This window comes from Trichosurus vulpecula, chromosome 1 (genome assembly GCF_011100635.1).
Source record: "Trichosurus vulpecula isolate mTriVul1 chromosome 1, mTriVul1.pri, whole genome shotgun sequence".
NCBI lineage: Eukaryota > Metazoa > Chordata > Mammalia > Diprotodontia > Phalangeridae > Trichosurus > Trichosurus vulpecula.
Window position 1 is genome coordinate 424102833 of NC_050573.1, and position 24474 is coordinate 424127306.

Here is a 24474-nt window from a genome sequence, read left to right on the forward strand (position 1 = left end):
AGGTCTGATCCTATGTAGGTCAATGTAGGAATGTGTTTTGCTTGACTGCACATTTATTTATTTTTTTTTCTTTTCTTCTCTTTTCAATGGGGAGAGAGGGAGTAGGGGCAGAGGGGAAAATGATACTTGTTTATTGGGAAGAAAAAGAGAAAATTTAATTTTAAAAAGAAAAAATTATAAGTTTTACTTTGGTTATAAACTTCGCTGATGAAAAGGCATGGACAGGGCCTTGTGTCTCTCAGTAGGTACATATCCCATACTGTGACTTCTGAACATTAGACTATCAGAAGCTTCATAGACATTTGCTGAATTGAATTGTGCTCAAGAAGAGCCCAGACTTAGCCCCAGGCTGATTTCCACACTGTTGGATTTTCCTGCTCTTAAATATCTCAGTTCCTAACAGAACAGAGATCCTTAATTTGCTGTCTTTAAACTTGTTTCTAAAATATTACATATAGTAGGTATTCATTGGACAGCTAGGTGATATAGTGAATAGAGTACCAGGGTTAGAGTCAGGAAGACTTGAGTTTAAATCTGGCCTCAGACACTTACTAGCTATGTGACCTTGAAATTACTTAACTCTGTTTGCCTCAGTTTCCTCATCTGTAAAACGAACTGGAGAAGGAAATGGCAAATCACTCTAGTATCTTTGCCAAGAAAACCCCAAATGGGGTCATGACTGAAACAAGTGAACAACTTAGTATTCATATCATATAATTCATTTATAATCCTAAGAATTTTATTTTGTGCATTTAAATATCATTGTAAACATCATCATGATGATCGAGACTGCTAGATTTAGTATGGGCACCTAATCAGAGTAACCCATTGTACTCCAGAGTTCAAGAAATCCACCAGCCTCAGTCTCCTCAGTAGAAAGGATTACAGGCGTGTACCACCAGGCCTGGCTCATTTAAAAACATTCCATCCAACTACCAAGAGGGTCTATCACACACTTACACATATGCATGTTCACATTAAGAATTTCTGCAATAGAGATATAGGAAAACCCTGATTTTGATACTCTCCATCCCCTGCCAAATTGGAATTATATGTTCCTTGGAAGCAAATAGGGGCTGCTCTTTCCTGACATGTATTTCAATGGAGTCCCTAATCACCACGGATGCTATTCCTAATGTTTTCCTGGCCAGTCAGAATGCAAAACTAAAAAGAAAACTTGGCTTTGCCCACCAAAGATACACTCCTTCCTCCCCTTGCTATCACTAGGGAGACTTGCTGTCACTGACTAGACCAACTCTAGATGACATGAAGACAGAAAATGGCTCAGAATTTCCAAGCTGAGCTCCTGTCTACTAAAATTCTTCTGTTCCCACTTGTCTTACAGCCCTACGAGTACATTTTTCCTTCCTCAGGTCGGTAACACTTCTCCTCCACCTCCCTGCCCCCCACCCCTCCAACGTAACATATTTCTAGCCAAGAGGCAATTTAATACCACTTAGGAGAAAGAATTTTTTTAAATGAACTACAAACAGAAGAATCCTCCTTCTACCAGTCCTGCTAGCAAAGTCCTATATAATTACATAAAACACTCATGACCTATAGAAATAGATATATGATGAGCACCACTGAATGCCTAAGTAGAGGCAGCCTGCTGATGACCTAAATTGTGATCAAGACTCTCCAATGATAAGAATTAAAAAGACCTAGGCCTACCATCATCTGAAACTAGTCAGGGTTGCATCACATAAGCTTTCTCTTAATATGAAGCAAGCCTATAAACACAACTGAGATTTATATAAGCACAGAGTCCCATTCACTATACCATGCTGCCCCATGCTGTTCGATAAGGGTGTTGTTGTTCAGTCATTTCAGTCATGTCTGACTCTTTGTGACTCCATTTGGGGTTTTCTTTGCAAAGATACTATAGTGGTTTGCCATTCCCTTTGCCAGCTCATTTTACAGATGAGGAAACTGAGGCAAATAGGGTTCAGTGACTTGCCCAGGGTCGCACAGCTAGTAAGTATCTGAAGTCAGATTTGAACTCAGGAAAATGAGTCTTCCTGACTCCAGATCCAGCACTCTATCCACTGTGCCACCTAGCTGCCCCTATGAAGAGTGGACATATTAGTCCCAGTTTGTTTTGTGTGTGTGTGATGGTGATAAAAAGTTGGAGACAAAATACTTCCCCAACAAGTAGGGAATGGTCAAAAAAATTATGGTATATAAACCCAATGGAATATTATCATCCTGTGAGGTATGAGGAATATGAAGAATTCAGAGAAAACATGGGAAGAATGGACTATAAGGATGGAAAATAGAGTCCAGATAGATCTAGTGATAAGATACAGTGAAAGCAAAAACGCAGGTAAAGCCAATGTGGAGAGGAGATAAAATTCTAGTGACATACAGTAGTCAATGTTTTCATGATCTCATCCATGCTAAAGGACACATCCTTAATTCTAGTGGCTTCTCTGTATTGATTATTTCCTACTTATCCTGTATCTATCTTGTCTGGACATAACTATTTGTATGTTGTCTCCTCCATTGAACTGTGAGCTCCTTGAGGGCAGGGGCTATCTTTTGCCTTTCTTTGTATCCTTAGCGCTTAACAAAATGCTGGACTTAGGAGCTTAACAGATGTTTACTGATTGACTTTGTGTGCAGAAGATACTTTTTAAAGGAGGGCATGGTGGATTTTTTGATGGTTTGTTGGGAAGTATGCAAAATATTTTTTTTGTTCCTTCCTTCCTTCTTCCCTTCCTTCCTTCCTGTTTCATTCTGGCGTTCTAAATTAGTTAACTGTGGACCTTTCTGATGGCACATCTTGATCAGTGAATTTTTCTACCCTGATAGGTACAGTAAGATTGCAGGGGATTTTCCCAAAGGTGCCTGCATAATTGTTGTTGGGAGCTTGATGGTAGAAAGGAGTGAATGAGAGAGTGTTAAGTTGTAGCAGATGAAGAGAGCATGTGTGGTATGTTGCAGATATGACCTCTGTTTGGGATGTGATACATTTTTCTACCCTTTGATTGATCATACACTCTTTGGGATCATGTCCCATATGCATACTTTGGAGACCACTGGTCTAAAGACTTTCCATCATTACAATTGGAGCTAGCACCTAGAGAAACAGGAAAATGCAACATATTTTTGGTCTTCTGGAAAAGAGGGTTGAATGTTAGGTTTTAACAAGACCTTCCAAAATGAATATAAAAGGTCTCGACGAATAACAATATTTCACAACCCTCAGGAATTCTTCCTCTCTCTGCTCCTGATTTTTGGATTCCAAGGGCCTAGAGGAATGAAAGTGATAGTTTATAATTAGCTCAGTTGTGTTAGAAGCATGACAAATGCTGCAGGGCCAGCCCAGACAACATCAGAACCATACTCATATCTTCCTTGTTAATATTCCAGCTCCGTTCCAGTTCCAGCATGACAAAAGACATATTTCCCCTCTAGACTGCAGACATCTAGCACTGCTCTGTACAGTAAAAGCACATGAAGCAATGCTGAGGTGACATGCAGATTAATATTGCATCTTAAACATCTGTTTAGGTCATGCAACAGCCGAGGAAAGATGAAAGAAACAACTTTAAAAAAAACAAACAAAAACAAAAAAACCAATCAAAAACCAAAAATCAAATAAAGCAGTTTCTCTTGAGAAAAACAGAAAGCCAGATGGGTTATGTTGTGTTCCAACGTGACTTGATATCAAGTTCAGTGATTTGCTTTGCTATGTAAACACGATTAAGTAGAAAATACTCATTGTTATGGTTTCACCCAAAATCTTCACCCAGCTTGCCCAGCTTCGCTTCAGAATGGTCTAGGATATAATATTTGTTTGGCTTGGCTCTCTTCTAAACTCTGCTGCCAAGCTTTATCAATTGTATGATGACTGAAGCAGAGGAGGGCAAGGGAAGAAAAGTTAATTTCATATTGCACAAGCTACCATTCTGAGGTTTCAAATTTATTTTGTATTCAATTTAAAAACATTAAATGTGTGTGCATGTGTAAAACATGTTTGTGTGTATTTATGTATGAGTTGTGGAAGAGATGAAGGTAAGTTGATATGATCACCCCCTCCCCTATTTCTGATTGAATTTACCCACCTGCCAAAGTCCATCAATCATGATGATGCCATAGTTGAGAAAAGTTGCTCTTTGACCCCATGGTTTACTGTGTCGGGCTGTAGCATGCCACTAAGTGAGTCCTAGATCAAATGCTTATATCAGATCACCATCTCACAATGTTTCCACTGGTAACCTTTAACGTGGGAATCGGTATATGTGATATAACTTTCCATGGCAAATACTGACCTAATCTGCATTAGAATTAGTTATGCATATTTAAAAATAGATACCCTAAGTGCACTTAGGCTCATTTTTGAATGCCTACTGAGTAGTACTTATAGATGTCAAAAGGCTATTAATGGCATAACACATTAGTAACTGTTTGCTCTTTTAAAGTCTGGGTGTCAAAGCCTTTTCCCTGTCCCACCCCAGCTACAGAATCCCTGCCAGATGGAGAACTCTTGTATTTTTTTTCTATTCTACTCTAAAATATTTAAATTATTTAAAATATTGTACATATAGAAATTTTGTAAGGCCAGGCTTGGGGTTATTGGCTTTGCCTCTGGGAACACTGGCTTTATGCTTATCAGAACTCCCCTAGATGGTTTAGTCTTGAGGTCACCACAGGATGACAGAGACTTGCAGTCTTGCAGCACTCAGTGCAAATATTTCACCTTCTAGAATCTATCCTTTGCCTCTGCATCACTCATCCTGAGCCCTAATGGCTCCTTCTCAGATCCTTCCCTTCCCTGCTTTTATTTGAATGGGTACGTGTCTAATAGAATCGGTGACCAACATCACACTACACTGCCCTGGAATTCAGAAAATCTCAGATTCAAATCAAACAGCTGGCAGGGCGTTTAGAAATAATATATTTTAAATGGAGCCTTCCTTAAAATTATAAATAGCATCTATCTAAAACCATCAACAAGCATTATTTATAATGGGGGTTAAGCTAGATGCATTCCCAATAAGATCAGGGGTGAAACAAGGATGTCCATTATCACCCCTACTATTCGATTTGGTACTAGAAACGTTAGCTGTAGCAATAGCAGAAGAAAAAGAAATTGAAGAAATTAGAATAGGCAAAGAAGAAACTAAATTATCACTTTTTGCCCATGATGTGATGATTTCCTTAGAGAATCCTAGAGAATCAAGTAAAAAACTACTTGAAATAATAAACAACTTTAGCAAAGTTGCAGGATATAAAATAAACCCACAAAAATCCTCGGCATTCCTATACATTACTAACAAAGCCCAACAGCAAGAGATAGAAAGAGAAATTCCATTCAAAGTTACTGTAGACACTATAAAATATTTGGGAGTCTATCTGCCAAGACAAACCCAAAGCCTATATGAACATAATCACGAAATAGTTTTCACACGAATAAAGTCAGATCTAAACAAATGGAAAAATATCAGTTGCTCATGGTTAGGGCTAGCTAATATAATAAAAATGACAATTTTACCTAAATTAATCTATCTATTCAGTGCCATACCAATTGAACTATCAAAAAATTATTTTGCAGAGCTGGATAAAATAATAACAAAATTCATCTGGAAGAACAAGAGGTCTAGAATATCTAGGGTATTAATGAAAAGAAATGCCAGGGAAGGTGGCCTAGCCATACCAGATATTAAACTGTACTATAAAGCAGCAGTCATCAAAACTACCTGGTACTGGCTAAGAAACAGAGTTGTGGATCAGTGGAATAGGATAGGTACACAAGATGGAGGAATCACCCAACTATAGCAATCTACTCTTTGATAAACCCAAAGAATTCAGCTTTTGGGCTAAGAATTCACTATTTCACAAAAACTGTTGGGAAAATTGTAAAATGGTAGGGCAGAAACTGGGGGTAGACCAATATAGACCAATATCTTACACCATATACCAAAATAAAGTCAAAATGGGGTCATGATTTAGGAATAAAGGCTGATACTATGAGCAATTTAGGAGAGCAAGGAATAGTTTACCTATCAGACTTATGGAAAAGAAAAGAATTCATGACACAACAAGAGATAAAGAGCATTACAAAATGCAAAATGGATAATTTTGATTATGTTAAATTGAAATGTTTTTGTATAAAAAAAGCCAATACAACAAATATTAGGAGGGAAGCAGAAAATTGGGAGAAAATCTTTACAACCAGTATCTCTGATAAAGGCCTCATCTCTAAAATATACAGGGAACTGAGTCAAATATATAGGAATACAAGTCATTCCCCAAATGAGAAATGGTCAAAGGATATGAACAGGAAGTTTTCAGAGGAAGAAATTAAAGATATCTTTAGGCATATGAAAAAATGCTTGAAATCACTACTGATTAGAGAAATGCAAATCAAAACAACTCTTAGGTACCACATCTCTCCTGTCAGATTGGCTAAAATGACAGAACAGGAAAATGATAAATGCTGGAGAGGATGTGGGAAAATTGGAACATTGTTACATTGCTGGTGGAGTTGTGAACTGATCCAGCCATTCTGGAGAGTAATTTGGAACTTTGCCCAAAGGGCTATAAAAATGTTCATACCCTTTGACCCAGCAATACCACTACTAGGGTTGTATCCCAAAGAGATCACACAAGTGGTAAAAGGACCCATATGTACAAAAGTATTTATAGCAGCTCTTTTTGTAGTAGTTAAGAATTGGAAATCAAAGGGATGCCCATCAATTGGGGAATGGCTGAGCAAGTTGTGGTATATGAAGGAAATAGAATACTGTTGTGCTATAAGAAATGGGGAAGACACGGACTTCGTAACAACCTGGAAAAACCTGCACAATATAATGCTGAGTGAGTAGAGCAGAACCAGGAGAACATTATATATAACCCCAGATATATGGATTCTGTGAGGATTAACCCTGATAGACTTTGCTCTTCTCAGCAACACAAGGTGCAAAGACAACTCCAAAGGACTCATGATGGAGAATGCTATCTACATCCAGAGAAAGAACTATGGAGTCTGAATGCAGATTGAGGCACAGTTTATGTTCGCCTTTTTTCCCTCTTTTTTTCTCTCTTTTGTTTTTGTTTTTGGGTTTTTTTGGTTCTGTTTCTTCTTTCTCATGATTCGTTCCATTGGTCATGATTCTTCTCCACAACTTGACTAGTGTGTAAATAAGTTCAATGAGTTATACGTAGAAGATATATCGGATTCCATGCCATCTTGGAGAGGGAGGGGGGAGGGAGGGAAGAAAATCTGGAACTCAAAATTTTGATTTAAAATCCTCATTAAAAATTAATTTTTACTGCACAAAGCAAGTGTATGTACGTTAGGAAGTCAGCTCTGGACTTTTCCTGCAAGTAACTACCTGAAGTGTAGTCATTTAAGCTCAGGATTATAGCCCCAGGTCAGTAACAAAAACAAACAAACAAAAAACCACTTATGAAGTGAGAGTGACTAAGGCTGAAATGGAGCTCAGGCTATCAGTTCTGAGTGAAGAATACAGAGCTGGGAGTCAAAAAGATAAAGGAGTATCAAAAGTCCAAACAACAAATCAGACAGAATATGCTGATCTCTAGCACAGAGAATTTCCACTGTCTCCACGTTCTCAGTCCTAGCCCAGCCTCTAAGCTTAACCAAGTGACACTCTTTTGGTTTATCCTTCATTCTCTGAAGAGGACCAATGATATCACAAGGCTGATGTCTTGACTTGCCAGAGTTGAGCTGCTCAAAGTCTCAGCTGCATTTCCTCCTCCAGAGTCGTTAAAGTGGCAAGTTCAAAGTCAAAATGACAGGTGATAGCCTGGGATGCAATTTGTTAGGCTCTAACAATACACAAAGAAGCACATATGAAATAAAATATGGGTCATAAGAACAGAAAAAAAAAATAGAATACTGGCCCACTAGTTGTTTTTCTTTTCTTTTATCTTCTTTTTCTTTTAGAGGCAAATGAGGTTAAACGACTTGCCCAGGATCACACAGCTAGTAAGTGTCTGAGGCCAAATTTGAACTCAGGTCCTCCTGACTCCAGGGCTGGCATTCTACCCACTACTGTGCCACCAAGCAGCCCCACAGTTGTTTTGTCCAAATAAACTATAAAGAGAAAATATCAATGCAACTGTTTCTCAATTTTTTTTGAAATCCTTGAATCAATCAGTCAACAAATGTAAAGTATGCACTTAAATATGAAAAAAAAATAAATGTGTGCACGATGAGGTAGAAGGGGTAAAATGCATACTTTAAATTTTAAGCACTTACTACATGCCCAGGCGCTATGCTAAGCAGTAGTGATACAAAGAAAGGCAAAAATAGTCCCTGTCTTCATGGGGCTCATACTCTAAGGGAGGAGACAACAGGTAAATGTTATAACTAGGTACTGGCAAGATAGAGGAGTTGGAAAACACTAGGGAAAGGGCAAGCACTTGCAGCTGGAGGGGCTGGGGAAGGCCTATGGCAGGATGTAGGACTTGGGCTGAACCTTGGAGAAAGCCAAGGAAGCTCAGAGGTCGAGGTAAAGGGACAGAATATCCCGGGCATGGATGACAGCTGGAGCAACAACACAGAGAAAGGAGATTCAGGGCCCTGTTCAAGGAATTGCAAGCAAGCAGTTATATCTACAACACAGAGTATATGGAGAGAAGTGTCAAATTCAAAAGACAGAAAGGGATGTAGTGGGATAAATGGTAACCAGAGGAAGGGGAAGGGAGCCAGCATTCATTAAACACCTGCTATGTGCTAGGCACTGAGCTATTTGCTTTACAAAGACTATCTTTGATTCTCACAACTACCCGGGGAGGTAGGTGATCTTTTTTTCCCATTTTACAGTCGATTAAGCTGAAGAGGACAGCAGTTAAGTGACTTGAAACTAGATTTGATCTCAGGTCTTCCTGACTCTAGGTCCAGCACTCTAACCACTGCACCATTCAGCTGCCTCCTAAATAGAGGACTCTGTATTTGTTCCTTGAGACTAGACCTCACTGAGGGAATGGGCAGGAGGGGAGAGACAGTCATAAGGTTGAAGCTCTGCTTTTGAAAACAACTAACATTCAACTAAATGCTGGCATGACATTTTCCAGAATCCCTCCCTCCATGACCACTACCTCTAAAGAAACCCTTTTTGGGGTTACTATTTCCCTGATCCTTTTCTTGCTATATTTAGTAGGAGCTGAATGGCTACAATCATCTATCTTTGGAGATAATTTTTTTTTCTTGTAATCATCACTTATACCTAGATTTCAGAAAGCCTTCTGTAGGAAACAGAAGACTTAAGTAACAGAAGGAGACATAAGTTTATTTTTGCCAGCAACAAAGAACCCAGTACTGAGCAATGTGCCAGGACCACACAAGCAGATATTACATGGCCAACTTAGGCTTGTAATTCTTTCTCCAAATAGAAGCTACTCTGATTTTTTCTTTAATTGAAGCTAGAGAAAGATGAGGAGTGGCCCATAACAAAACTATTATTCTTCAGATGCAACTAATTGGTAAAAACCCAGCAGGCACTTAACTACCGCCCACAGTCACCTTACCTCAGTACAAAGCTATGCAGGGGAAAACCTTGCATTCACAAACATAGAAACAAAGTTTAAGGGAACAAAACATATTAGATATGATACTAAGGTACTTTTATGTTTCTTTTGGAATATTTATGTCCTTTCAATGCTTAACACAGTTTTTCACAAAAATGAGGGGATTTGACTAGAAGGAGCAAACCAAAGGTCACTTCCAACTCAAAATGTACGACCTGAAGAACCTAGTGAGGAATGGATGAAATGCCTTGACAGAGGTTATTATTGCAAAGGGGTTGTTCGCCTTTTTTGGTGCCATGGATCCCTTTGGGAGTCTGATGAAACATGTGGATCTCTTCTCAGATTGATGAGAATATGAATTCATAAATAATAGTACACAGAATTACAAAGGAAATCAATTATACTAAGATACAATTATCAGAATATATCTTTAAAAAGTTCCCAGCCCTCAGAGAAAGGAGTGCCCCTGTCATGACCCCAAATCTAGCCCTCTTTCCCTTGTACCACCTTGTCTCCTCACCCTGACCTAATATTCACACGGGTTCAACACTAATAATAAAATGCTCTCTTATGTGGAAATATATCATTTGTCTTTGGTTTTTGTAACTTTCATGAAACTCTAAGTTTCATGGGAGACATGACTTTCCATCCCACTTCCTCAGCCCTCTTTGTAAAGAATAGTACTTGCAGAGTATCTTGGGGAAGTGTGATGACATCTAGTGATCGGTTAGGAAAACACAACTGTATGCTATCTTCTGGACTGGCTCTTTGCAGGGGCCAGAATGCAATGGGCCACAGTGATAAACTGAATCACATCAATTACAACCCAAGCTAATCTAAAAGAAAATATTAGTATTCTTTCAGGTCAGGGACTTCACTAAATTATGTCTTGTGTACAGTGCCATACATGCCTAGTCAACAAAAAAACAGGATAATACCAGAAAACAACATTAGTGACATTCCCAGTTTCCTGGGGTCCAGTTCTTAACCAGCCAGCATCTCAACTCTGCATTTTTCTGTCTGAAAGAAAAAAAAGCATTTATCCAAAGAAAGGTAATGCAATGTTTATATTCAAAGGCACATTTCAATTAGCTGAAGAAACAGTTAATATCCAAAGTTAATGGCATCTAAAAAAATCCTAAAACACATTCTTGTTCATTAAATTCCTTTTTAAATGACACACTTAACACTGAGTTTTTAATATAAAAACATAGAAATAATCACAAGCCCATTGTTTTATAAATATAGATCTATGTTTCAAAGTATTCACCTAACAAATACTCATGAAAGCACTACAATAATAAAAGCATAGAATTAAAGGAACTCTACATTCCCAGATAAAGCACCTAGTTCTGTTTCTAATTAAACAGATAGGATTGCACAGGTAGCAGTTCCATTTTGAGGATACTCCCTCTCTATCTGGTTTTTTTTCTTATCTGTGGACTTTGAGAATGTGCTTAGGCTTCCCCATGATTCACATCTCCCTCTATCAATTTGTTCTCAAGGATTGGCGCTGAAGTGGGAGAGGACCTGTATCTATCTGTCGATTAATAGATATAAATAATTGTATAGCTATAGCTATATGCCTTCCCCCTCATCTTTTGGGAGCATTCCCTTTGCCGGAAGCACATTGACATCTCTTTTCTTGGTCACACTCAATTCTGGACTCTCTGCAGTCTTGAAACACCCTGATGTCAGTGGGTGTCCTTCCCCATACATTGTACTACCAACAGGCAGTACAATACAGTAAACCGCACACTTCTTTCAAATGGACAGGTGTGCCTTTCTGTCCTTGATACTAGTGGAGAAGGATTGTGGAAGTATTTATCACCACGCTCACCATGTGGAAGCCAGAGTCCCCTGAGGAATCTGTGCAATTGCAAAAGCTCTTTGAAGAAGACTCAGGCTTCGAGATGACAGACAAGAATCTAAGAAAAGAGGTGCACTCACGGACTGTGTGATAATGAGGGATGCAGATACCAAGAATTTTAGGGATTGTGGTTGTGTTAAATATGCCAGAGTGGAAGAAGTAGATGCCACCATGAATGAAAGATTTCACAAAGTGGATGGCAGAGTTGAATCAAAGAGAGCTGTTTGTAGAAAGGACTCCTTTCAAAGACCTGGTGACTTTCAAAGATTTAGCTGTGAAAAAGATCTTTGTGGATGGCATTATGGAAGACGAACATCATTAAGAAACTACTTAGAACAAAAGGAAAGTTTGAAATGACTGGATTCATGACTGACTGAGGCAGTGGCAAAGAGAAGGGCTTTTGTTAACCATGACTCTGTGGGTAAGATTGTTATGCGAAAAATACCATACTGTGAATGGCCTCAGTTGTGAAGTAAGGGGAACCTTGACTAAACAAAAAATGTCATGTTTCATCCAGTCAAAGAAGGACAAGTGGTTCTGGAAGCTTTGGTGGTGGTCATGGAGGTGACTTTGGTGGACATGACAACTTGGGCCATTGTGAAAACTTCAGTGGTTGAAAGGGCAGGTAACATGCTGGTACTAAATGGCAGTGTGAGATTTTAAGCCCTGCTCTTCTAACACCAAACTATTGTTCTGTCCACAGTACTCTGCTGTCTACATGGATTTAAAGCATGTCTCTGGTACTAGTTAGATGCGTGATCTTAGGAAAGTAATTTCCCATACTGGGGCCTCAGTTTCTTCATCCTTAAAATGAGGGGGTTAGGCTATACGATGTCTAAGTTTCCTTCCAGCTCAAAATCCTGTGCTTCTATGAATCTGTAACTGTGCCTAGTACAGTTCTAGACTTATACAAAGTAGAGCTAGGATGCTGTAAAAGTGTGTGGGGGGTGGTAAGTTCTGGAAGAGGAGGTCTAGAGGATTGAGGACTTCCTGGATAACGTAGAACAAAAGAGGTTCTTGGTGGTTTTGGAGAAAGAGAATAGTTCTAAAAAATGAAGACCTCTGGGGGAGGGGCATTCTTGAAGGAGGGTGTCCTTGGAAGGCAGGAGGGGTTGATTCATACCTACCATTTAACTGAACTGAATTGAAAACAGGTATATATCCCAAGGAGATCAAGGATAAAAGAAAGGCCCTGTATACACCCCTCGATTACTCAATAGGCATCTAATAAGTGCTACTATGTCCCAGGAACTGTACTAAGCAGTTGGGATTGTTCCAGTGGCATTTTTTCCAAGAACTGAAAACTAAACAGCTACTCGTTAATTGAGGAATGACTAAACAAATTGTGGTACATGGATGTAATGGAAAATTTTTTTGGTTAATCAACAATGAATAAGAAGAATTCAGAGAATCATAGGAAGATGTATGAACTGATATGGAGTAATCAGTGCCAAAAACACACACACAATAGCTACGACAATAACAAAACCTTCAATGCTGAATACTTATAATGATCACTTGGGACCCAGATGAAAAATTCACCTCCCTCCTTTCATTGAAGAAGTGGTATACTAAGGGTGTCAAATATTGCATATTCAGTGGATTTTGTTGTTCAGGTTTAATTTTACTTAACTCTTTCCCTGCCCCCCCTTTCTTTGTTGTGATTCCAAAGGACAGCTTTCCAGGTGCGGATAAGGAAAAGTATGTATTGGAAAATTAAGGTGATATAAAAATAAAGGATATAATTTTTAAAAAATAAATTGAATTGCAAGAAAAAAAGAAAATTTCAGTGGTCATGGTGGTTTTGGCAGCAATCATGGTGGTGGAGTATATGACAGGAATGGAGATAGCTACAATGGATTTGCCAGTAATGGAAGCAACTTTGGAGGTGATGATGACCCTGGAAACTACAACAATCAGTCTTCAAACTTTAATTTCACAAAAGGAGGGAACTATGGAGGCAGGAGCTCTGTTCTTTATGGTGGGAGCCAATATTTTGTTAAACCAAGTAACCAAGATGGCTATGGTTGTTCCAGTAGTAGCAGTAGCTAAGGCAGTGGCAGAAGATTTTAATTACTATAAGGAAACAAACCTTAGCAGGAAAGGAGAGTCAGATAAGATAACCAGGCAAGATGCAGGTTACAACAGAATTATGGACCCAGCCCAAGTCGGTGGTAGCAACACTAGACACTACAAGAAGACAGGCTTTTTAGTTGCACTCTCAATTCATTGATCTGATCTTTATTTTCTTCAAGTAGGAATTTAGAGAAATAAAACTTCCCCTAAGTACTGCTTTGGCTGCATCCCATAAATTTTGGTATGTTATCTCATTGTTGTCATTCTTTTTAATGAAATTATTGATTGTTTCTATGATTTTTCTTTGACACACTTATTCTTTAGGATTAGATCATTTAGTTTCCAATTAATTTTTAATCTACTTTTCTACTGTCCTTTCTTCAATGTAATTTTTATTGCATTATGATCTAAAAAGAATAATATTTCTCCCTTTCTATATTTGATTCTGAGGTTTTTATGTCCTAATACATGGTTAATTTTTTGTGTAGATGCCATGTGCTGCAGAGAAAAAGGTATATTCATTTCTATTCCCATTCAGTTTTCTCCAAAGGTTGGTCATATATAACTTCTATAAAATTTTATTCACCTCCTTAGTTTCTTTGTTTATTTTTTTTGTTGGATTTATCAAGTTCTGAGAGGGAACAGTTAAGATCTCCCACTAGTATAATTTTGCTGTCTCTTTTCTCCTATAACTCACTTAACTTCTCCTTTAAGAATTTGGATGCTACGCTACTTGATGAATGTATGTTTGCATTGATATTACTTCATTATCACGGTACCTTTTAGAAAGATATAGTTTCCTTATCTCTTTTTATTAGTCTATTTTTGGTTTTGCTTTGTCTGAGATCAGGATTACTATCTCTTTTACTTCAGCTGAAGCATGACAGATTCTGTGCCAGCCCCTTACCTTTACTCTGTGTGTGTGTCTCTCTGCTTCAAGTGTATTTCTTGTAAACAACATATTATAGGATTCTGAGTTTTGATCCACTCAGTGTTTTAACAACCCAGCTAGCAGCTTCGATGGGGGCGTAAGATCCCTCCCCCGCTGCTGGGTCCCAGGGGGCTGCCGGGATGCCGGGAAAGCACAGGTTCTTTTTATCTGCTTAAACAAGGAAAGCACGGTGAAGGGGTTGACCAGCTTACTTTAATCCATCATTCGGTTAGCATACAGACAACATTCATTTAGTTCAGGGGAAAACGCCAGCATTCAGTTAGTTCAGGGGAGCATACAGACAAGCATCAAGAGACAGACCAAATACAGATTCATTGACTTACTTCAGGGGAAAAAACCAGCACCCTGAGGTTCAAAACATTCATTTAGTTCAGGGGAAAACAAACCACCACCCTGAACCTCAAAATCAAAATACAAACAAATTACAAATATCAACAGACAGACCCAATACAATTCATAGTTACCAACATCTGGGCTCAGCCCGAGAGCAAGGGCTGGCCCAGAGTCACGCTCCCCGCTTGCTCCCACACCAACCGGAAAAGGAAAGAGAGAGCTTCGAGCTGTCCTCTCCCCTCTTATAGAGTTTTTGACATCATCAAGCGCCGCCTGAATGACCAGGGCCAATTGGTTCTTGACGTGGCCCCTCCCCCTAGCGTAGACCAGGTTCTGGAGCTAACACCTCCCCTCAGCCAGCCCCATGACTCATCACACAGGAAGTTTTGATTCCTGGTATGGTGGCTGGACTTCCTGCCCCGGAAGAGCAAGCCACAGCATCCAGAGGCTCAATGAGGTAAGCTGAGTCACTCAAAGAAAACAAAGGCCATTCTGGTTACACTCAGCTATCTGCTTCTATTTTATGGGAGAGTTCATCCCATTCACATTCAGAGTTATGATTACTAACTATGTATTTTCCTCCATCCTATTCTTTCTCCTGTTTGTCCTCTCTCTCCTTTCACCTTTCCCCTCCTCAACCGTGTTTTGCTTTTGTCTACTGGATCTCCTGGTCTGCCCTCTCTTCTGTCAGCCCCCCCTTCCCTCCTCCCTTCCTACTTTCCTGTCAGGTAAGATAGATTTCTATATTTAACTGACCGTGTATATTATTTCCTCTTTGAGCCAATATTGATAAGAGTAAGGTTCAAGTGATACCCGTGGCCCACCATCCCATCTTTCCCTCCACTGTAATGTTTTTCATGCCTCTTCACGTGCAATAATTTACCCCATTCTGCCTCTCCTTTCCTTCTTCACCCAGTGTACTCCTCTTTCTCATCCCTTAATTTATGTCATTCTCTCAAATTCACCTTACTATATATATTATTTCTCGCTGTACCATTAGAGGTACAATTTTTTTTTTTAAATGCAATTTATTTCTTTAACATATTTGGTTTTCAGCATTGATTTTCACAACAGTTTGAATTACAAATTTTCTCCCCATTTCTGCCCTCCCCCCCCACTCCAAGATGGCGTATATTCTGGTTGCCCTGTTCCCCAGTCAGCCCTCCCCTCTATCACCCCCCTCCCCTCTCATCCCCTTTTCCCTTCCTTTCTTGTAGGGCAAGATAAATTTCTACGCCCCATTGACTGTGTGTCTTATTTTTTAGTTGCATACAGAAAGTTTTTTTGTTTTTGAACATCTGATTTTAAAACTTTGAGTTCCAAATTCCCTTCCCTCTTCCCTTCCCACCCACCCTCCCTAAGAAGTTGAGCAATTCAACCTAGGCCACACATGTATTATTATGTATAACCCTTCCACAATACTCATGTTGTGAAAGGCTAACTACATTTTGCTCCTTCCCAACCCATCCCGCTTTATTGAATTTTCTCCCTTGACCCTGTCCCCTTTCCAAAGTGTTTGTTTTGATTACCTCCACCCCCATCTGTCCTCCACTCCATCATCCTCCCACCTTTTATTTTTTTTTTTTATCTTCCTCCCTCTTCTTTCCTGTGGGGTAAGATACCCAACTGAGTATGTATGGTATTCCCCCTCAGGCCAAATCTGATGAGAGCAAGGTTCACTCATTCCCCCCTCACCTGCCCTCTCCCCTCCTCCCATAGAACTGCTTCCTCTTGCCACCTTTATGCGAGATAATCCACCCCATTCTATCTCTCCCTATCTCCCTCTCTCAGTATGTTACTCTCTCATCCCTTAATTTCATTTTATTTCTTTTAGATATCTTCCCTTCATCCTCAACTCACCCTGTGTCTGCTCTCTCTCTTTTACATATATATATATACACATACATACACATACATACATATACACATAGATACATACATACATACACATTCACTTATATATATACTTAAACATATATATATATATATATGCATATATATATATGCATATTCCCTTCAACTACCCTAATACTGAGGTCTCATGAATCATACTCATCATCTTTCCATGTAGGAATGTAAACAAAACAGTTCAACTTTAGTAAGTCCCTTGCAATTTCCGTTTCTTGATTACCTTTTCATGCTTCTCTTGATTCTGTGTTTGAAAGTCAAATTTTCTATTCAGTTCTGGTCTTTTCACTGAGAAAGCTTGAAAGTCCTCTATTTTATTGAAAGTCCATATTTTGCCTTGGAACATGATACTCAGTTTTGCTGGGTAGGTGATTCTAGGTTTTAATCCTAGCTCCATTGACCTCCGGAATATCGCATTCCAAGCCCTTCGATCTCTTAATGTAGAAGCTGCCAGATCTTGAGTTATTCTGATTGGGTTTCCACAATACTCAAATTGTTTCTTTCTGGCTGCTTGCAGTATTTTCTCCTTGATCTGGGAGCTCTGGAATTTGGCAACAATATTCCTAGGAGATTTCTTTTTGGGATCTATTTGCAGAGGCGATCGATGGATTCTTTCAATTTCTATTTTGCCCTGTGGCTCTAGAATATCAGGGCAGTTCTCCTTGATAATTTCCTGTAAGATGGTATCTAGGCTCTTTTTTTGATCATGGCTTTCAGGTAGTCCAATAATTTTTAAATTATCTCTCCTGGATCTATTTTCCAGGTCAGTGGTTTTTCCAAGGAGATATTTCACATTGTCTTCCATTTTTTCATTCCTCTGGTTCTGTTTTATAATATCCTGATTTCTCATAAAGTCACTAGCTTCCACTTGCTCCAATCTAATTTTTAAAGTAGTATTTTCTTCAGTGGTCTTTTGGACCTCCTTTTCCATTTGGCTAATTCTGCCTTTCAAGGAATTCTTCTCCTCATTGGCTTTTTGGAGCTCTTTTGCCATTTGAGTTAGTCTATTTTTTAAGGTGTTGTTTTCTTCAGTGTATTTTTCAGTATTTTTTTGGGTCTCCTTAGCAAGTCATTGACTTGTTTTTCATGGTTTTCTCGCATCCTTCTTATTTCTCTTCCCAATTTTTCCTCTACTTCTCTAACTTGCTTTTCCAAATCCTTTTTGAGTTCTTCTATGGTCTGGGGCCAGTTCATGTTTTTCTTGGAGGCTTTGGTTGTAGGCTCTATGACTTTGTTGTCTTCTTTAGGCTGTATGTTTTGGTCTTCTTTGTCACCAAAGAAAGAATCCAAAGTCTGAGACTGAATCTGGGCGCGTTTTCGCGTCCTGGCCATATTCCCAACTAACTAACTTGACCCTTGAGTTTTTCAGTGGGGTATGACTGCTTGTAGATTACAGAGTTCTATGTTCTACGTTTGGGGGGGAGGTGCCAGCTCTGTCAGAGCCACACTCCTCCTTCCCCAAGGACCCCCAGTCCAGACTGGGCTCAGATCTTCGGCAGGCTGTGCACCCCTGCTGCGATCCGCCACTTAATTCCTCCCACCAGGTGGGCCTGGAGCCGGAAGTAACAACAGCTGTAGCTGCCCCACCTCCGCTGCCCCTGGGGCTGGAAGCTGAACCGCGAACTCCTTCCACTCCCGCAGCTTTTCCCACTAACCTTCTTCGCAGTCTTTGGTGTTTGTGGGTCGAGGGGTCTGGTAACTGCCGCAGCTCACATATTCAGGGCGCTAGGGCCCCCTCCGCCCGGCTTCCGGTCTGGATCGTCCACGCCGCTCAGGCTGGGCTCTGCTCCACTCCGTTCCCAGCTCCCAGCTCCCAGCTCCCAGCTCCGTGTGGAATAGAGCTCACCCAGAGACCATCCGGGCTGTCCTGGGCTGGAGCCCTGCTTCCCTCTGCTGTTCTGTGGGTTCTGCCGTTCTAGAATTGGTTCAGAGCCATTTTTATAGGTTTTTGGAGGGACTTGGGTACGGAGCTCACTCTAGTCCGTGCTTACCAGCCGCCATCTTGGCTCCGCCTCAGAGGTACAATTTTTTAAAACTACAAGTATTCCCATGTAGGGCTGAGGGAGGTTATTTGTTTGGACATGTCTACTTTGAGGTATCAGTAAGACATCCAGGTGATTTATAGTAAAATTATGGAAGAAGAGAAGATTGCCAGGTAGAAGGCAGAGAAAGAAGAGAAAAATCAAGAACAGAACCTTAGGGTACTGCTACATTAAGGCATCAGAAAGATGACAAGAAGACACAGAGAAAGCCAGATAAGAAAGCTTTAGAGAACAGACCTGGGTGACAGGTCAGGAGAAGAACTGGAAGACTATGTCCTTAGAAGAAGAGGAAGGCTGGAGAATCAAGCAAGAACTAGTGGTCATCAGTGTCAATGCTAAACTTGCAACCATTTGTTTCTTTAAATCACTTATCAAACCTATAGATGCCAGAATAATAGTCCGCAGAGAGGGTCCTTAGCCATCTTTGTGCTATGGACCCCTTTGGCAAGCTGGTGAAGCCTATGGACCCCTTCTCAGAATCAAGTTTTTAATTGCATAAAATAAAATACATAGGATTGCAAAGGAAACAGTTATATTGAAATATAATTATCAAAATATTAAAGAAAAAACAAGTTCAAAGATTCCAAGTTAAGGCCCCTTGCTCTAAAGAATGCTGTATATTTACTTCTTGTCTTTCCTTCCTAAATAAGAATTCAAACTAATTCAGGATTTCAGGCAGTAGTCATTTTAAAGATCTTTTTTAAAATGAATATTTCCTGCTCCAATAAAAATGAAAAAACTAAAATGGCTCATATTATATCCTGTGATGTTTTAAACAGCATGAGTTTCAACACCCACAGCATTTTTTAGACATTAGTAGACAATAAATCTGCTAGCTTTCAAACTCATAACACCAGTTGCTTCTGTGAAATATGCTTGTGATGAGGATTACTAATTTAGAGCCTGCATAGAAGTGGATGCTGTTACAGAAAGCGAGCAATGTCGCTTTAATGTCTAGGAGATATTCCTGGGCTTTCTGTTGAATCTGCAAAGCTGGTCTCACTGACTTTATGAATTTACAGAGAGAAGAGTGTGATTTATTAGGTTATAAGTTTACTTGGGCTTATGTATTCATCAATATGAACAGTTTGCATTAATATCTTAGGGAAGGTTAGGAAGCCCACAAAGATTAAGGAGACAGCTATATTCACAATAAGACGAACATATTCTTCTGGTTTGTGAAGAGCAAAGAAATATCTAAGCAACCAGACTTCCAGCTGCCTCTGTTTTCCCACATACGGAAAAGATTACCAATTATGCAGAGGGTTTTAATTACTGCTACAAAAGGTACAAGGGTTTCTTTAATACACCCACCCATATGGTCATGCACAGGACCCTGAAGAGTTACCTTGGAGATGAATTCTAGGTATTACCTTTATCTCTATGGTTTGAATTCAGGGAGGCTTTTTGGAATATTTAATAATTTGTTTTTCAAATCTGTGATCTGGCCACATAAACACAGGATTCGTCCTGGGAGTTGAATCCAAATGGGGCAATTTTCTTTCTTTGGCTTGCTGCTTTCATCTGGAGCTGCTCCAGGAAAATCTATTATACTCATGGTAAAAGTTCATGTCAAAATTTTCCCAAATGTGGATAATAAGCATTTCTCATCTCCCATATAAGCACTCATGCTATTACATGCACATTGGGTATAGGACTAACCTTATTTCACCTTAGTAGGAAGTGTCATATGAGACTTGAAGGAAACTATGGATTTAAGAGGCAGAGGTGAGAATCCACCTGGGGAGGATAATAAAAAGTTATGGATGTGGGAGATGGGATGCTAAATTCTGGGAAAATGCAAGTAGGCCTATTGTTTGGCTAGAACAGAGACTATGAAGGGCATTGTTTGATCCGTGGAGGCAATGATGCTTTGCTGACTGTAAAACGTGGTTGGGTCCTGACTCCTAGATTCATGGGGCTAACGTTCCCAAGACTGGAAAATCTACTCTCTTCCCTGGATGATAATGAACTAAGTAGTCACTGTAAGGGCAAGCAAAGTGGGATTTTTTACTGTTTTATCTTTCAGAGTGCTTCTCAACAATCGAGTGCCTTTGAGTGAGTCTTGCCTTTGTTTGTAGAAAGTCCCACATCCTTTTGCTAATTAGGTCTCCAGAGGAGTGAAGACCTCAAGAGTTGTGAAGCCCTCAGGCCCTGAAAAAGTGTATAGATACTGTAAGGGTAGCTATTAAGCTAGAACTCCCAGAACTGTGGGAGGAGAGATTTTGCTTTGGGGGCTCACTCATTGGCAGAGTGTTGGTGTGGACACTCTGGGTAGTCATTAAGAAGCCCTCTGGCTTTGAAAACTCAGATGTTGGTGCTTCTCTCTTTGATAACTATGTATGTATAGCTTTGGTCAGACAGCTAGAAGCCTGTCTGTTGATTTGTGTTATTTGCTCTGTTTATATTTTCTCTGTTTGTAGTTTCTGTTTGTATTTGCTCTGAAGTTCAAGTGCTGACTTTTTCTGAACTAAGTAAATAATACAGGTATGTTTAAATAAAGTAAGATTGCAACCCCTTAAAGTTGCTTTCCTAAGAAAAGCAGATGAAAGAACCTGTGCTAGCAGCCCTCCTGTGTGCTGGTGTTATTGGCCTTACACAGCCGTAGTAATGGCAAGTAGCATTGTTGTTACAGTCACCAAGTGAGGCATAGATATTGTAGTTGTAGTTGTAGTTGTAGTTGTAGTTGAAGCTGACTAGACTTTCTGAATGCTGCCCAATAGCCAATCAAAGAGAACTTTCAACACCTGAATAGCCAATCAGAACCAGTCACAGAATGTCAATACGTGCTCTACAGTCAGTCCATCCAAGGTATTTTTTCTATACACCATCATGATTCTCTTGGAAGCAACTCCCTAGAATCTTCCACAAGAATGGATATGTCATCTTCTCCTCAGGGTCCTCCATGGGAATATGATATCTGAGGCGCTCTAGACATACTCCAGACCAGAAGTTTCATTTTGGGGATGATGGTTTATCCACTAATAACTGTGATGTGAAAACAATATAACTTATTTTTTAAAATGCTAAATTAAGAACTTTGTACTTTATCCTAAAAGCAGCAAGGATCCATTGAAAGTTTTGGGGGAGAAAAATGATATTGACAGACCTGTGCTTTAGGATGATATTCTGGCAACTGCATAGAGGGTGAATTGAACTAGGAAGCAAATAGGCCATTTAGGTTGGCTTTAAGAGTCAATGGATTCTTGTAATGGTCGAAGAAAAAAAATTAATGAGGGCTAGAACTAGAGTGTAGGCTGTGCCAGTGCAGAGGAAGCAATGGATGCAGCCACCAAAGCTTCTTTTCTCTTTTATCCAAACAGGTCTGACATAATAAAGAAAAGGGTCATATCAGAAGGAATGCAAAGCCTTGTATTTAGTATATGAACACCCATGCAAATATCTTCTACTGCCCGTTTTTTTTTGTCTTAATATTACTTAATTCCTAAGTCCAGACTGGTGTATCTCATTTTATTCAATAAATGTACTCCTGCAGAGTTGCATGTATATCCAATTTTTGCTAATCAAAACTTTAAATGCACAAGAAGAGCTTGCCATTTAAAGGAATTTTACAGTGAATATTTTCATTAAGTGAAGAATGATTGCAGAAAGTGCAAAAGCACTTCTAATTGATGAGGTTTTGTTCACATACAGTAAAGCCTTGATTAAATAGAACCCTATTTATTTGACCAATGAATTAAATAGATCAGAAATCATGGATGTAGAGCTGGAAGGGAATTTCAAGAGGTCATCTAATTCATCCTCCTGATTTTATTGATGTGGAAACTGAGGCTCGAGTAAATGATTTGCCATGAGTAAGCATCACAGCGGGGAGTTGACCCCAGGACCTAACCCCAGAGTCAGTACTCTTTCCATTGTAGCATGTCAAAAATGTATATATGCACACCCTGCATCTGACCTTTAGAGTATCAGGACTTTGTTTTTAAAAAATTGGAATCAATGAACATTCAACTCAGTCACCCATAACTTCTGTACTATGTAATCAAACATTGTATTCAGAGTAACTTGATACAACCTGGCATCCTCAGCCATGAAACAACAACAACACAGATTAATTTAGGTTCAATAGGTGGTATTCACTAAGTCGGGAAATGTACTACTGCATTTCTCACTTCAGGGCTCCAGAGAGGTATAATTTTGGTGGAAGATAACAGTTTCTCTATAAATGAGGGCATGGTTTTCATTACACATTGTGAATGAAAAATCCAGCACCTTTTGGCCAACCCAATTTCTTTAGGTTGGTCTGTGGCCACTAGTCACAATTCACTACTGGACCTATACTTGAAACTTTTACAATTTGGTAAGGACCATCAGAGCTTGGGATTTATTTGCATTGCCTAAGAGAGCCCTGGATCACACCCATGCCATGATAACACATTGGATACACTTTTTAGTGGAGAGGTGGGTAATACACATCAGAATTTTCAAAAATAGGATTTGAAACAAAATAGGGTAATGAAGTCAGGTCAGTGAAGAGAAGAGATTCAGTGTCCTAGGGCTTTTTTCTTTCCCGTTCTTTCATTTGGCTAGATCCTAGGTTGTTAAGAAAGAAGCTATATCAATATTTGGTAGCAAAAAATTGGAAATCAAAGGGATGTCCTTCAATTGGGGAATGGCTGAACAAGTTGTGGTATATGAATATAATGGCATACTATTGTGCTATAAGAAATGGGGAAGACACGGACTTCATAATAACCTGGAAAGACCTACATGATATGATGGTGAGTGAGAGGAGCAGAACCAGGAGAACATTGTACACAACCACAGATACATTGCTTCTGTGATGACTAACTTTGATAGACTTGGCTCTTCTCAGCAATATAAGGTTCAAAGACAACTACAAAGGACTTGTGATGGAGAGAGCTACCTATCTAGAGAAAGAACTATGGAGTCTGAATGCAGATTGAGGCAAAATTTTTGCTCTCCTTTTTTTCCTTCCTTTTCTTGGTTTTGTTTCTTCTTTCTCTTGATTCATTCCATTGGTCATAATTCTTCTTTACAACTTGACTATTGTATAAATAAGTTTAACACAAAGCTATATGTAGAAAATATACTGGATTCCATGCTGTCTTGGGGGGAGGGGGAAAGGGAGACAGGGGAAGAAAATCTGGAATTCAAAAACATGCAGAACTGAGTGTTGTAAACTAAAAATAAAAAATCTTAATTAAAAAAAAGAAAAAAGAAAGAAGCTATATCACAGATCATTCAGGACTTTGCATTTAATTGCAAGGCCACCTTATTTAAGCCCATCAAAAGAGGACCACAAATTTAAAAATGAACTTTACAGATGGGGAAATTGAGGTCTAGAGAACTTAAGCGACTTGCCTAAAGATACACAGGTAGTAAGAAGCAGAAGCAGCATTTGAACCCAGGTCCTCTGAATCCAATTCCAGCACTCTTTTCACCAAATGATTCTGCCTCCCATGACTTAACCATGAAACAACTGAAAATCTAAACAATCAGAATCTGTTAACTTATCAACAAACACAAATTAATTAAACATTGATTATGTATTAGGCACTGAGAATACAAAGACACAAGTGAAATACTCCCTGCCCTCAAGGAGCTTATGTTCTGTCAGGGGAAAATGCATGTATTGTGTATATATGCACACACATACATACACAAAATAAATTCAAAGAATTGATTGTGGGGAGGAGGAAACACTAACAGATGAGAAGAAATTTGGTATCTGGCTTTCAAAAATTGAGGTACATATATAATCCACAAAGGCAGAAGATTAGCACCACCTGCCCCCAAAACAATAA

At 39.3% G+C, this 24474-nt stretch overlaps 1 protein-coding gene and 1 pseudogene across 1 annotated transcript in view; one reads left to right on the plus strand and one right to left on the minus strand.

The window, feature by feature from the left end:
- The window catches only part of PDE4D (phosphodiesterase 4D), a 928932-nt gene that overhangs the window by 770850 nt on the left and 133608 nt on the right, over positions 1-24474 (minus strand). The window lies entirely within an intron of this gene.
- On the plus strand, positions 11346-13447 carry LOC118851836 (annotated as a pseudogene).